At 38.6% G+C, this 15,851-nt stretch overlaps 1 protein-coding gene across 1 annotated transcript in view; it reads left to right on the plus strand.

Annotated features, from left to right (window-relative positions):
- The first annotated feature begins 1,270 nt into the window (after positions 1 to 1,270).
- XIRP2 (xin actin binding repeat containing 2) overlaps positions 1,271 to 15,851 on the plus strand; it is a 78,322-nt gene continuing 63,741 nt past the window's right edge. Inside the window, exon 1 of the mRNA XM_049887364.1 lies at positions 1,271 to 1,400. The gene's annotated coding sequence lies outside the window, so the exon portion shown is untranslated. The remainder of the gene's footprint in view (positions 1,401 to 15,851) is intronic.

Raw genomic sequence — 15,851 nt, forward strand, 5'->3', positions numbered from 1 at the left:
GTTGCTTTGAGGTTAAGTGCTCCACTGCTAACCTAAACACAGGCGGTTTGAACCCACCAGCAATTCCAAGGGAAAAAGATGTGACAGTCTGCTTCCACAAAGATTTATGGTCTTGGAAACCCTATGCATCAGTTCTATTCTCTCTTACAGGGTCACTATGAATCCAAATCTACTTGAGGGCAGTGGGTTTGAAATCTTTACTAGCGCAGATCTCCAGGTCATTCTCCAGTGGAGCCTTGGGTGGGTTTGAAGCTACAAGCTATTGGTTAGCCTCTAAATGCTCAACCGTTGTGCCACCCCCCGAAACCAAAATCCACTGCCTTCAAGTCATTCTGACTCAGGGACCATGTAGGGTTTCCTAGGCTGTAAATCTCTACGACAGCCTCATCTTTCTCCCCAGGAGTTACTGATGGTTTCGAACTGCTTACCTTTTGGCAGCAGTCAATCACTTTAACCACTGAGCCACCAGGGCTCCTTAACTCTAGTTCAGTTCCCCTAATTTCTAACAGGCCAGGTTGGCAGGGTGTGCTGAGTAAGTAGGGTGGCAGCAAAAGACATTTAACATGATTCTCTCAGGATCATGTGAGGTGGCTCCCTTTTTCCGCTTGCTCTTCCTCATGCCAAATGATTAAAGCTAACATCAATGGCCAGGAATCACAGAGGAAATGTGCTCTGCTTTCTCACCCCTTTTTCCCTCCACAACACCTTTTTTGTTTTTAACCAAGAGAACTTCCTTTACTTAAACAAACACTACAGTAGTGTTTTGTTTTATACATGAAGGCTCACAAAGCAAACTAATGTTTTGCATACCAAAGAACATTTCTTGAAGTAAAAACAAGGTTTCCTCTTCCTGTAATTATTCCACCAGAATAAATTGGAACTTTTCTATATGCTCAATTTTCATATTCTTGACTCTTCATGGAGTAAAATTATTAAAACAAATGCATGTAATATAAAGACTTTAACCCCAGCTTCTACTCCCTCCTGCTGGTTAAATTTTAAGGTTGAGAATTGTCTTGACGGTTGTGGCTGCAGAAGGGAGTTTGATTGACTGGACACATGTTGGAACCATGCATACGTTAGAGAGGGCACTACAAGGCAGGGTGCCCTCAGAGACACACTTCTGAAAAGAGTGGTTGACTCAAGCCCCACCTATACAGAGCTCACTTCCTAAAAATAGGTGCCATGTGGCATCCTTTAGACATGGGGCTAAAATAAATTCAGCCGTCCCATCTACTTGCTTGATAGAACCGTCAGTGGAGCCGGCCTCCACTCCACCGATTGCTTTCAGGGGACTGGGAAATTTGCTGCACATAAAACAAGGGAGGAAACTAGCCTGTGAAGATCTGTAAAGATACAGGACACCTCTACGTACTTGGGGTGAAATAATATTACAAAAGGTATGTGTGGTATAGTCATTGATATGTGTTTGTCTCACAGATTATAAAATGCTGTTGCTGGCTGCTTAAGATTGAAGAAGACCACAGGTTAAATTGTGGTTGTTATAAATGACTATATTCATTGTATTTTGTCTTTAAGACAATATTTAGCATTGCATGATATTATTAACTTTTGTGAGCTTCATATATTAATCTATGCAAAATATTTAGCATTACTAGTATTTAGTATGAAAGAAGAATGATCCAAACTTGACAATCACGTGTTAAAATTGCATTTCCACTCACTGAAAATAAAATTACTTTGCCTTTTATGAGCATAAATGGATAATATATTTGGTGAGTATATTTGAAAATATAAACCATGTTTCTTAGAATTTGGTGAGGGAAAAGAAGAGTTTATATGATGTTCGACGTTCCAGTTTTCTCAGGGTGATGTATGAAAACTATTCTCTCTCCAAACCTTAGTCTGATTTTGTATTTCTTGCTCCAGCCATAGTCTCATTTCCTCTGGGAGTATTACTGGAGTAAGAATTAAGGAATCAGGTCTTTACATGTTTTGCAGAATTAAGAAAAGCACCGCCATTTGGATCTGCCAACCCTTATTACAGTAAATACAAAGTTAAATAGAGAAGACCGATTTTACTTTAAAGGTATCATGCCCTTTACACAGCTTCAAATGGTCTTTTTCTGTCTTCAATTGCCTGTGAACACCTTAATTTGGTCCTGTTGTGCCTTAAGTGTTTAGATATTAGAGCCTGAAGTCATTTTGGAGAGACGTTATAACAGAATCTCTTAAGACACTGACTAAAAGCAAGGACACTTTAAGATTACATAATACAGGGTTTAAATTTAGCCTGCTGGTGCAGAACTGAAAGATATTTTATTTTTACCTGAGATCTATTTGGTCACTGATGAGCTGCAGGTTGTTTGAATTATTTAAAAAATTTATGTGCAGGGTGCCAAAGGACGGGTAAAATATTTACCTCAGCTATATCCAAAGCCATGAATTTTAATATGAAACAGCACCTGTTTTGAGTTTCAGAAGGTGTTACTTTTGAGTGGAAAACGGAAATTAGAAAGTCCTGAATTCTATGCTTAAATGTTTCTCTGCAACTCTGCCTAATCTTTGAAATTTTTTTCTTTCTTGTTTTCTCTGTATAAACTAACAACTAGATCCATTTTTAAAAGTCAGTCAGCATTTTAGATGTCTGCAATATGGGAAGGTGCCAGCTGTTTGGGAAAAATGTAGTCTGGATTTTGGACTTGAATGCTTCTGCTTTCATCCCAGTGTTGGGCTTCAGCCCTGAAAAATAAAAGGAGATATTTTTTAACGAATACAGGGGGCTTTAGTTCAGAAAATGTCCATGTAAAAACATTAGTCAAGGTCCCCTGTCTTATTTTGGGTAAAAAGTCCACAACAACTGGATAACTTACAGTTACACCCGTAGTGGTTAAGCCGACTCTGACTCCTAGTGACCCCATAGGACAGAGTAGAACTGCCCAGTAAGGTTTCCAAAGAGCTGCTGGTAGATTCCACCTGCCGACCTTTTGGTTAGCAGCCGAGCTCTTAACCACTGTGCCACCAGGGCTCCTTCCAGTTGATGGTTACCCCTTATTCTTTCAGTTCCAGCATTCTGCCTCTCACTTTATGTTTACCACAATTGAATATTCTTTTTTATTTGTTTTGTAAACTATTACTTATGACAGGTAACCAGGTAATGGGAGGTTGCATGCACCTGGTAACCTCAATACTAAAAAAAGAAAAAAAAAATTTTTTTTTTTTTTCAATACTAGACAGTGGTATTTTCTCTCCTCTCTCTTGTTCTCTCTCTCTCTCACTCACACACAAACACACACCCTTTAGGTAGTAAAAGGCCATTTTGTAAGGGGCCGTTTGATAGCTAGGAGTCATGTCTAGATTCAGTTATTTATAGAGCAGGATAGACACTTAATAAGTGCTTGGCAGTATAATTCTGGATTTTTGATTGAACAATCTGTGGGGAACAGAATTAATTGACATTATAATGTCCTTTTATTTACTTCCCTCCCCCTCCTTTGAAAGTGTTCAAGTTACACTTTGAAATTTAATTGAACTGTAATTTGTTTTTCCTGCTTCGGAAACAAACACTTGCTCATTCAGATTACAGGCTCATTCCTTGCAGAGTGGTGGGCAACTTCTGAATTTTCTGATTCAATAATGGCTTTTTAAAAACATTAATTCATTTCTTATAGGTACAGTCTTTATACGACTGTGTGGTATGACCACAGTGTATATTATTTTTCTTTGAAAAGCCGCCTATGAACCCTGTAGTAAAAATTTCATGCTATTTATTTTCCAAATCATTGGAATCCATCATTTCCAAAGTCTACTAACCTAAGAATTTTTTCATTTGTACAATGTAAGTAGTAAGAGTTCAAAGAACAATGACAGGCAGTTCAACAACAACAAAAATTTAGGTAGTAGAAAAAGCAAAGGTTTTGTTTTCCTGGAACAATTGAAAACCGCCAAATTTAATGAATTATTTATGCCACACAACCATGTAGCTATACTTAATGACTCTTGGCATTTTGTGGGATGGCATAAAAATAATGTGTCAGGGAGAAGCACAGTTCCTGTTGCTCTCCAATTGGTTCACACTCATGGCAACCCCATGTGTGTCAGAGTACAACTGTGCTCCACAGGCTTTTCATTTGCTGTATTCTTAACAGAAGTAGATCACCAGGCCTTCCATGGAATGCCACTGCGTGGATTCAAACTGCCAACCTTTTGGTTACTAGCCAAGGACAAAGCGTTTTTGCCACCTCACAGTAGGTAATCCAAGTTCCTGGTAGAGTAGCTATAATTCTTAAAATGTTGCTAAGGAAAAAAGGGATTTATTATATAGATAACACAAAGAACCTCACAGACTATTTGGTTTAATGCCTTTAAATTCTAGATAAGAAAACTGAAGCCCAGGAACAGTTTGCTTTATGCCAACTTTGCTTTCACGAAAGACCTGCATTAGTATTTGTTTTCATTAACTGAAAGAAATCCAAAGAGGATTTTCCCTTTTGCAAAAATCGGAAATAGTGTTCAGCATTTGTTTTGCAGTGAGCCATTAAGGAGGCAGCAGGCACCCCTAGCAGCGAGAGTGGCGTAGTCAAGCTCCTTCCCCAGGAACTACACTCAGCATCAAGCCACCATAACTCTGAACTGTGTCTACCAGCTTTATATGGATGTATTTTGTGCATCCATTAGCAAGATGTGTCCTAAAGTATCAGAAAAGCCTAAGAGAGCTCATATGGGTTTTATGTGTTATTTGGTATGTTATTTTTTAGGTCTAGGAACGCTAAAAAAAATTTCCCTTGTATATTATAGGTAATTGCTTCTTCGCTTTTTGCCATTTTGCTTTCATAGGAACACTCCTTGCTTTCAGACGGAGGTGGCGGGGCCGGGGGGGCTGTAACTCATACGAGGGTTAAGCAAAGGCAATTAGATCCTCAGTCCCTCGACTTATGTGTCAAAGTGCTATATGTCAGTCTGTAAATCTTTACCACATCAACTCCGCCCCACGTGCCATGATCTGGGGTACATCTGAACACATACATTAATAAAGCCTTTTTCTTTTGGTAGATTTTGCTGCTTTTTATTTATTTTGCATTTCATGTTTCTTTTAAAATAAGAACAAATCGTGGAAAAGGAGACCTGAGTCACATATTCAGTTAAAGCTCAAAACATGACAGTGGGCTTATTTTTAAATTCTACTAAGCATTTAAGTTTGTTCATCTTCCTTAGATGATCTGTTCCTCGCCTCCTCCCCTTCCCCCAGTTTTTGTCACAGGATGTTTATGGTTTTTCACTGCTCTTTTTGAAAGGTCTTCCAGTCGGTGTTTGTCCTCGGCATTTTTTTCTAATTGTGTGCAGGATGTATCCTTGTTGCCTGGTGAACCAAAAAGTTTAGATATGTCTGATTGTCAAAAGTAAACAATTGCCAAGTTGCTCCGGGCCCGCATATGACTTAAAATAAATCTAATACAAAACAGTTTATTTTTGGAAATTTCTCTGTTAAAGATCCAAATGTCTGAATATATTGGCATGTGTATTGCTATGTTGGTAGTTACCAACATTGAAAAGCTATTTAAAAAATCTACATGCCACCATTAATTTTAAAAGCAGAGTCCAGCATTATAGTGGTTTCAAAACATGTCCTCATTGCTTTCCATTCAAAGTTCAACAAATGTGAACTGAATGTACAAGAATGTTTGAAAATCAGTGATTTTAATTTTAATTCATAGGCAATTGCATGGAAATAAAATATATGTAAACCTCATAAAGTAGCTGGGTTTTTGAAAACTGTGTAGATTATTTTGATAAATAGAATTAGATTTCTATTCTGATTACTACGTAATTTCATGGGTGGCTTTATCAATATCTTTGTTGGTGTTGATTTTCTGTTTATTTTTAGTCAGCACTGTCATAATAAGAGTTCAGCTTTACATTATCTAACCAGTAAGACTTTTTGTCAAATAAGTTTAAACAACTATAGTAATTAAGGAGCCTTGGTGGCACAGTGGTTAAGAGCTAGGCTGCTAACCAAAAGATCAGCAGTTTGAATCCATCAGCCACTCCTTGGAAACCCTGTGGGACAGTTCTACTCCATCTTATAGGGTCACTGTGAGTCAGAATTGACTGGACGGCAACAGGTTTGGTTTTTTGGCTAAGGGAAGCCATGAAAAATCCTTTTGTAAAGTTCAATATCTCCCTTTGATTTTGCCTCTCTAAGTTGGAATTTTTGAACTTGGACTCAAGGGTCAGTCAAACTTAGATATTCTGGGAAAGGAAAAAGAATAAATTTTGTTCACATTATCAAATGTTTGCCACTTCCAGCTACAGGCTTAATTTAAAATTTACTACCACCACTTCTGTTGGATCCAGAGCCATTTTCCTGAGCACTACATAATGAATCCAGCTGTTCTCCTACTAAGTTGGAAGACTAGTAGCAGTTTCTAATAAGAACACAGGGGATATGGCAAGCAGTGCACAGAGGAAGAGCAAGTGGCAGCAATGGGCAACGCAATAGTCTTGATTACCTCCTTCTTTCCTCTGTACCATTCCAGGGTGCTCACAGTTGGAACTGAATTTCTGAGCCCTGGCCTCTTAATAGAAAACATGCTAGCCCTTTGAGACCTGGAGGACTCAAAAGCATTTATTTTGGGCAATATGACTCTATTAGTGTATGCCTGCTTTCAGCCACTGACTCATTCTGGAATGGGAATAATTTCAGGATTCATCATCCATCTATTATTCAGAGCTGGACAACAGCTGCTACCTTATAAAATTTCAGAGAAATGAAATCTGGAAGGAAGGAATGTGTTTGTATTTAAGTTACAATCCTTTATTTCTCAAAAGGATCTAGTTCAGCTACTGCAGTTGTCAACTCAAAACTACTGTTTATAGTCTGTAATACCCCACCCTCTAGTAAAAAAAAAAAAAAAAAAAATTTTTTTTTTTTCTTCTCTAGTAGAAGCTATAAATTATCACAAGCTTCAATTTTTACCCTTTTAATTTACTTTGCTATTTCAACCCAACCAACCCCAGCTTCTTGCTTATTCTGAATTCTCTTGATAGGTTATTACCATTTCTTTCAATTATACTGATAACTCTTTGTTCATGAGTGTTTCATCTGACTTTAATATATGTATATATTCTTTTTTATAAAGTATGTTGCTACTGTGTTTCCATATTGTTCTCCATTGGTTTCATATTATCACGGTCCATTTGGGTGTTGTTCAAGGATGGGTATTCCTCAAATTCTAACCAATAACCATAATGTCATCCATAACAACACCTCTTTTTACTCTTTGTGTAATATTTGTTGAGAGTCTAAGACAGAATTTTGTAAGCATTTGTATTGAGGAAGTGTTGAGCTAAATAATAATCATAACATTTTCTACAAGATTATTGTTCCAGAGTGCAGTTGAGATATAAAATCTCATTATTGATACCATCTTTACATTTTAATCAATCTTAAAATTAAAAAAAAAGTCACAGTTGATATGCTATGTCTTTTCTTCCCCCTACTTTCCTTCCTTCCTTCCTTCCTGCTGTTCTTCTTTCCTTCCCCTGTTGCTTCTTCTTTTTTTCCCATTTCTATTAAAGACCTCTGGGAATGTCTTCTTTAACCCAAAAACTATAATCATCCTTAAAATATATGAAGTGTTCTCAGTTTGCCAGAATCACAAAAACATTGTTTTCTAGAACCAGAAGTTCCAAATAAACCCGAAACACTTTACTGGGAAATCAGGAAATGCTGTCTGGCAAATAAGTAAGATCACAGGATTTAGAGTCAGACTGCCTGAGTTTGAATTCTGACTTTGACACTTACCTACTAAAACTGACCTTGGGCAAATATCTGTGCCTCATTTCCTCATCTGAAAGTGGAGACACTAATTGTACCTATTCCATACGGTAGTTTTGAAGATTAAATAAGTTTATATATGTAAAGTAATTTAGACAATAGTGCCAAGCACATAGTAAGTGCTATATAAACTTTTGTTATTATTCTCACTTGATATATGATGCCAGTGTACCATAATAACCATTATTAATATGTTCCCAGAAAGCAAGATTACAATATAAATCACCAAATCATCCTAGATGCTAAAAGTTCAAAATAGCACCACACTCAAACCTGCTTAGAAAATTTTCTACCTGATTTAATAGAATACTTCACTGTTAAAGACACTCTTACCTTTGAGACATGCACTCTTCAGCTCAAATTAATGTCCTCTCTGGAGTAGTAGAAAGCTATTAAGGGTCCTCTTTCTAGTATAATCATTGCAACCCTTCAAACTTACACTCTTTGTGCTATCCTTGGTGCTGTCAACATCCACATTACTTCAAGAAACAGAATTCTTCAACCACCTCAATCCAAATGACTCCAGTCTCTTTTCTAATGGAGCGACTCATAGCCACATTTTGGACCTTTTCATTACTTTGACCTAGTTCTTGGACTCTCAGAATAATCCCTCTGATCACTGTTACTCTTTCTTCTTAACTAAAAATGATCTTGATCCTCAGCACAACCTCCACATCCTTAGGTCTTCCTGTTCACCAACCCCTTCCATGTTTATTTGCCTCTCTGTGTCTTGGATCCACCCAGTGTTTGAGTAAGGATGGAAGGAGAGCCTCACTCAGCAGGGAGACACTGAAAGATGAGATCATGGGGCCAGGTCTGTTTATCAAAGGAAACTAAAGCAGCAAAGTGAATAAGAATCCAAATAATATTTGTAGAGAAAGTAAAAGATTATGAACCAGTGATATGATGCAATGTTTCAGGTTCTAGAGATGAAACCAAAAACCCATTGCTGTCAAGTCAATTCTGACTCACAGTGACCCTATAAGACAGAGTAGAACTGCCCCACAGGGTTTCCAAGGAGCGCCTGGTGGATTTGAACTGCCGACCTTTTTGTTAGCAGCAGTAGCACTTAACCACTACGCCACCAGGGTTTCCCTAGAGATGAAAGTAAGCTATAAATAGGAAAATAAATCACAAAGTCACTAGGAACAAGATAGGAGTGGAGCCTGCAATAGCCTAGGTAGGACCTACATTTCAAAACTAAGGCCAAGAGAGTTTCAAGAGGGCCGGAGGTTTGGTATTAAGAGCTCCTGGCTCAGGCTTCAGGGGTAGATCTGAGGACTTAGAGGAGCCATGCCAGACCCAATGCCCGTGCAGCCTGGGCCCCACTGTCAGCTTGAACAACAAGCTTCCACTGACCCCCTACTTCATTTGTCCCAAGTTTCTGAGCTAGTCCCACATCACCAAAAGCCTATTTAAAGTTTTCCAATAATCCACTGTTTTGCTCCCTTCCCAGGCTGCCAAGTCGTAAGATATACATAATTGGTTTTATTTAAAGGTTCACAATTTTGAACAGATGCTAAAACTCAATAATCACTTTAAAAACCAAAAAAACCAAACCCAGTGCTGTCGAGTTGATTCTGACTCATAGCGACCCTATAGGACAGAGTAGAACTGCCCAATAGAGTTTCCAAGGAACGCCTGGAGGATTCGAACTGCCAACCCTTTGGTTAGCAGCTGTAGCCCTTAACCACTATACCACCAGGGTTTCCAATAATCACTTTATTCACTTTTAATTGACTTCTTATCACATTCACCATTATTCCTGACAATCCCAGGTGTTCTTTATCCTAATACACAACTAGAAAATTTGGAAGTGGAAACTAGTTTGTGGGTAATATATATATTTTTTAAAACCATGTTGAATTTGAAAAGAGTTGGCAATATAGGATTAGGGCTTACATAGTTACTAGAGATGTATATTGAGTGTAATATTCATGAAACTGAGAGCTGAAATGCCTTATGCATAGATGAGTCCTATCATGGAGTATGTGGAAAGACAAAAACAAAAGCCTGGGAATGGAGCTATGGAGACTATATAGGCTGTGGGTCAGCATTTGAGTGTGTGTATGTGTGTGTGCACATGTGTGTATGTGTGCATTTGAGAAGACAGGTTATGATAGACACATGTTATTTGCATCTAGTCTAAGCCAGTCACCAACTCCACTCTTAGGCTTGAGATTTTGTGAAACATGAAGCAGCAAGTGTCGCAGAGCATCATCGTTCTGAATTCCTTTCTGTGATACTCTCTGTAATGGCAACCAAGTGTCAGGCTTGATGGGTTGATGACATTTTCTTCAGGCCCTGTACTGCTGGTAAATGGAAGTGAAGGCTTGCTGCTAACTGCTACATCTGCTTTACTTGGGTGGCTTCCAGCTCAATAGTGCGCTGGGATACCCTGAAAACCTACTGGAGTCTTCTTCCTGGATGCTGCAAAACAAATAGTATACTGAATGTGATTAAATGGTCCTCCGAGGAAAAGTGGTGTATGTGTTGTGTGTGTGAGAGTGTGTGTGTGTGCGTGTGTGTGTGTGTGTGTGTGTGTGTGTGTGTGTTCTGTCTGCCCCTGGCCTGCTAGGCTGGGAGGCTAGTTATTTTCTTCTGGACAGAAATGTGATGGGCACCTGAATGGTATTTGGAACTTTTTAGCTATAATACTTTCCTAATTGCTTTCTGCAGCTATGTAATAACAGGAGAAATCCTGGCAGAAATTAAATTTGGCAGAAAGCCCAAAGTTGACTGGTTTCACTTTCCAAGCAAACATTTTTGCACAGTTCTAATTTTCACCTGCTCATGTCATGCCCTGCTGAGCATTTTTTGGTGATGAGACTCACAGGTTCACAGGCAAGAGGTTTATTTTTGTTCCCTCCTGGAAACTCCAATCCCAACTTTCACATAACCTCTCTGTGCTGCTTAAATAACTTCTGTTGCTGTATTTGAAACTTGTTTTCTATTCTTTAAAAAGAAGTGGAGGAGAGAAGGTAACAAAATCCACCAAGAGGAACCATAAAAGATAGCTCTGAATTTTGGAATATTATTTCAGGACAAATTCTTTCAATGAAATGCTTAATGGGCCCCCATTGTGTGTAAATCACTATGTTAAATGTTAATTATTTGTGAAGCTTGCCATTTTAACTTCAATGCCTTTAATTATCTTGGTGATCTAGGAGTTTTAGTTCCAAGTAATAATCCAAACTTAATAACCAGGTCTGCAAACATCTTAGGGAAGGGTCTGCCACTCATAACTAGGGAAAGCACAAACATGCTCTTTAAAAATGCTCTGTATTTTTCCCATACCCACACAGGGTCTGTGAGGAGCATTTCTACCCACCGTGTCCTGGCCAGAAACCCTGGGGGTGCAGTGGTTAAGTGCTGTGGCTGCTAACCAAGAGACTGGCAGTTCAAATCTGCCAGATGCTCCTTGGAAACTCTATAGGGCAGTTCTACTCCATCCTATAAGGTCGTTATGAGTTGGAATCTACTCAACGGCAGTGGGTTTGCTTTTTTGGTTTTTGGTGTGATGGCCAATCTTCCATCTTCACAATGCGTGTGGTACCATTTTGTAAACTGATGAATCTAAAAGATTCTTTGACTGAAATTATGGTGGTTTATGGTCCTGCAGGCTATTAGAAGACTTAGAGATGGATACTGACGGTCAGTTGCTGACTATTAGTCGATAACCTGTAGTTGTAATCAAGTGTCTGAATTTTTAAAAATAACCTTTAAAGACAAACAAAGAGATGCCCAGCTTTACCATCTGAGCAGGGGGAGATCATACTGAGTTGATTTGGCCACCTGCCCAAGGCTTTTGGTGCCTGGAAGGAATAAAGCTTAGGAAAGTGGTTTTAAAACTGAATTCAAGCCGTGAAAACCTAGCTTCACATGGAATTTTACAAAAAATCTCAATCCAAAATAATTATTTTTTAAAAATTGCTTTTTACACTTGTCTTCCCATCACTCCTCTTCCCTCACCTTCTGCTACACCTGAGTTTAAATACCATTGATTTAGGGAAACTTTTGCTTGCAAGTTTTAATTAAATTCTTTGTTGTTCACAGATGTTACTGTTTTAGTGTGCATGGAAAAGAGCAGGTTTCAATCTAAATAACATTTACAGGCTGATTTTTGCAAGTCACCCTTTAAAACCAAGAGTGAAATAAGCATAATCTTAATTTGTCTACTTATGGTACACTTATAGGATTAGGTTTTGAATCTGGGGGAAGCGAAATAAATGCCAATGCCAGATTCTTAAAGGTAGATAAATTGAGGGATGATGAGACCGACTATCTATGTACACATATGTATCTTCTGCAGCAAGGACTATTATTTCCACTTTTTGCACAGTGCTTACCACCAGCATATCATTAGGAATCTGACATCATCTATTTCTTTTGAAATTACACACTGCATTTGTATGCAAAGGACAGTTAGGTCATGTGAATGGTGACAAAGAAAGTAACCCAGCAGCTGACTGATTCGAGATTTTGATACATTAAAATTATCACCATACCTAACATAACAAAAAACGTATAGCTTTAATTTACAAACACCCCATTCTACATTTAATAAGACTGTTGAAAATATACTTAGCATTATCCAGCATCCCCTACAATTATGGGGACAGTAATCAGAAAGTAGAGCCCCTGGGTAGTGCAAACGGTTAACACTCTCAGCTGTTAACTGAAAGGTTGGAAGTTGGAGTCCATCCAGAGGCACCTAGAAAGAAAGGCCGAGTGATCTACTTCTGAAAAATCAGCCACTGAAAACCCTATGGAGCAAAGTACTATTCTGACACACATGCGGTTTCCATGAGTTGGACTCGACGAAGGTTGATTACTGGCTACTGATTCATCAAAAAGCAGTTGTGACCAGAGGCATAACTAAGGTATGGCAGGAAGGGCCCGTGCCCTGGGCCTACAGCTGTGAGAGATCATTCAACAGTTCAAAACTAATTGCCATAGGCACTATTTTCCATAGATAGGCTCTCGTTCCTGACAGGACAAACACTTGAGCATGATGCCAGTTAAGTTTTATTTTAGAAGACATGAGAAGAACCTATAGCTTTGACAAGAAAAAAAGTCATCCTAAATGGATTTTAACATTTCTGTTTGACATTAGCAATTCTATCTTTCTTCCCAAGAAGAAATGATTGATGACCACATTGTTTGGAAAGCGTTAAATTCTTTAGATTGAATTTCCCAAGTACCTCATTGTTCTGAAATCATATTTACTTCCAGAAGAGATTATTCACCAAGAAATATGTTGCATTATTTAAGCATTTTCACTTTTCTCCTTGGTTGCTTAGCTTTTCCAAATAATGTTCCGTAGAGAAAGTGTGTGGAATTAGTGTGGTTTCCCCTTTTTGATCAAGTCTATCAGCCATTAAGTTCAAAAGAAAAAAATATCAAACTATGTCGCTGTGTGTGGACTTAGGCAGAGAAAGCATCTTAAACAAGGACTTATTTTAGGCCACTGAAAAGTGTGTGCAAATACAGAAGCTACTTTTTTCTAAGACAAAAGGCAGACTGAATTAAATACATTTTATTATTCAAAGGAAAAGGGTGATTAGTGGAAGAAAAGCTGCCACTGTACCTATTGTCTAAGTCAGTGAGAATTAGAATTTGATGATCTGAGCTTTTTAAAAATATCCTTTGCCAGAATAAATTTCAGATGCTAACCTTAACTGTTGAAAGTTGGGAAGAGGGTAAAGAACCAGGAAGTTTTTAAAATCAGATCAAGAAACCTCTGGCTACTCCAGAATGCAAATAACATGGAAATGATTAAAGGTGACAGTCCATAAATAATTAACTTTCCTCCTCTGCCTGTGCTCAAACAACTTAAAGGTGGGCATGCCAGGGAGATGTTTTTCAAAGCTGCAAATTGTTAAAGGTGTATCTCCATTACTGTGGCTTATGTTTGATCTGTTGAGTGCCAACAACATGCTCGGAACTAAACAAATCAGCCTAGTATACATAAAAGACAAAGCAGATCATTTGAGGAAAAGACAGATTCTAAGCTAATGTTTATGGCTCATTTCCATCTGCCAATGAATTATTCAACTTTGGAATGAAATCTCCTGTGCATTGTAGAGGTCCTGGTGGTTTTAGGGATGGTGATGGACATTTAAGAAGCCCTTGGTGGCACAGTGGGGCCGTTGCGGCTGCTAAACAAAAGGTTGGCAGTTCGAATCCACCAGCGGCTCCTTGGAAACCCTATGGGACAGTTCTACTCTGTCCTATAGGATTTTTATGAGTTGGAATCAACTCAACAACAATGGGTTTTTTGGGTGGCAATTCTAACCCAGCAGCCCCTTCACAGGAGAAAGGTGTGCCAGTCAGCTTCCCTAAAAATTACAGCCTTGGAAACCCTATGGGGCAGTTTTACTCTGTCCTGTAGTGTCACAATGAGTTGGAATTGAGTCGGTGGCAATGGGTTTGGTTTTGGTTTTTTGGATGGACATTTAACCAGTTTGTGCAGTGCCTTTCAGAGGTGTGCATATCTGCTCCTAGTCATAGACTGAGCTGGACAACTATCTCTCTATGGCTAAGAGAGGTGAGCATACTTGCTTGCCATGTCTAGAAAAACAGAAAGGAGATAAAACTCTCCTCAGTGGTACATTGCACCTAGTAACTGAGGCACACAGAAAGGAGGATTTGGAGAGCTGGAAATCATGGGAAAGTTTGGGAAAGGGAAAACTAAAAGTGAAGCAGTGGGAAGAAAAAAGGAATGCATTAGGAAATACACAGTAAGAAAAAGAAGTAATATCAAAAAAGGTAGTAACTCAGGGAGAAGTGAAATAAGATAAAATAATAGGAAATTTTGGGATTTTCTAGAATAGATATTTTAGACAGGGATGGAAGTCCATTTAAATAGAAAGAATACTCAAATTAGAGAGAAAGTATATCCATATTCAAACTAACCAAATAATTAAAAAAAAAAAAAAACCTGTTGCCGTTTAGTTGATTCAGACTCATAGTGACCCTATAGGACAGAGTAGAACTGCCCCATAGAATTTCCAAGGAATGCCCGGTGGATTCGAACTGCCAACCTTTTGGTTAACAGCCATAGCTCTAACCACTACACCACCAGGGTTTCTAAGACTCATAATGACCCTATAGGACAGAGTAGAATTGCCCCATAGGGTTTCCAAGCAGCGACAGACGGATTTGAACTGCTGACCTTTTAGCAGCCAATCTCTTAACCACTGCACTACCAGGACTATAATACCTCTTTATTTAGGGCTTTCCCTCAATATAAAGTTTCACAGCTCTTGGGTGCTTAATAGGGCAACAGTGAGTGAAACATAAATGAGGAATACAGCTTCCTTCTCTTTACATATGGTAGGTAGCCACAGGGCAGCAGGAACTTAGAGAGCTGCCCAGTCATCATCACTTGGGCTGGTCGAAGACAGTGTCCACTGTGGCAAGCCTATTGCTCAGAAGCCCCCATAGGGAAGTGAATAAAACAAATAACTTTTAGTGATGGCTTCATGATTTTACCTAAAATACATAGAGTAGGGTAAAAGCGCGAGGAACCATTTTTTGAGAGCGAAAAGGCAAACATCTGCCTCTAACGTTTGATATACTAGGGTGATTTCCCTGAACTTTACATTTTCAGAGGACTCCTATGTTCCTTGCTGGTGAAAAATTGCTGGTTCATTGGCTAGTGAACACAGACAAACCAACACTTTGAATATTATATCCATTGAGTTAGTAATTGCTTTTCTTTTTTTTACTTTGCTCCATTATCGTGGCCATGCGGGTAAGACTGCTACCTCTTTCACCCCAATTCCATCATATGTTTTTTCATTCTTTTCATGGTTCATTGAATCCTACTTTTTGAGACAACGTTGTGGAGGCTTGGTTTATAAAGAGGAATGAAATAGCCTTAGAAAGGCTTTAGATTCAAAAGCACCATAGTAAAGTCCTATCCTTACTACTTACCAGCTGTGAGGTTTGGGGACATTTCTTATCTTTTCTTATTCTCAGGTTTCTCATCTATGAATTCTTATCTGGATAATACTACCTGCCTTTCAGGGTGGTTGGAATCTGGTGA

This window comes from Elephas maximus, chromosome 6, assembly GCF_024166365.1.
Source record: "Elephas maximus indicus isolate mEleMax1 chromosome 6, mEleMax1 primary haplotype, whole genome shotgun sequence".
In the NCBI taxonomy this organism is placed as follows: Eukaryota; Metazoa; Chordata; class Mammalia; order Proboscidea; family Elephantidae; genus Elephas; species Elephas maximus.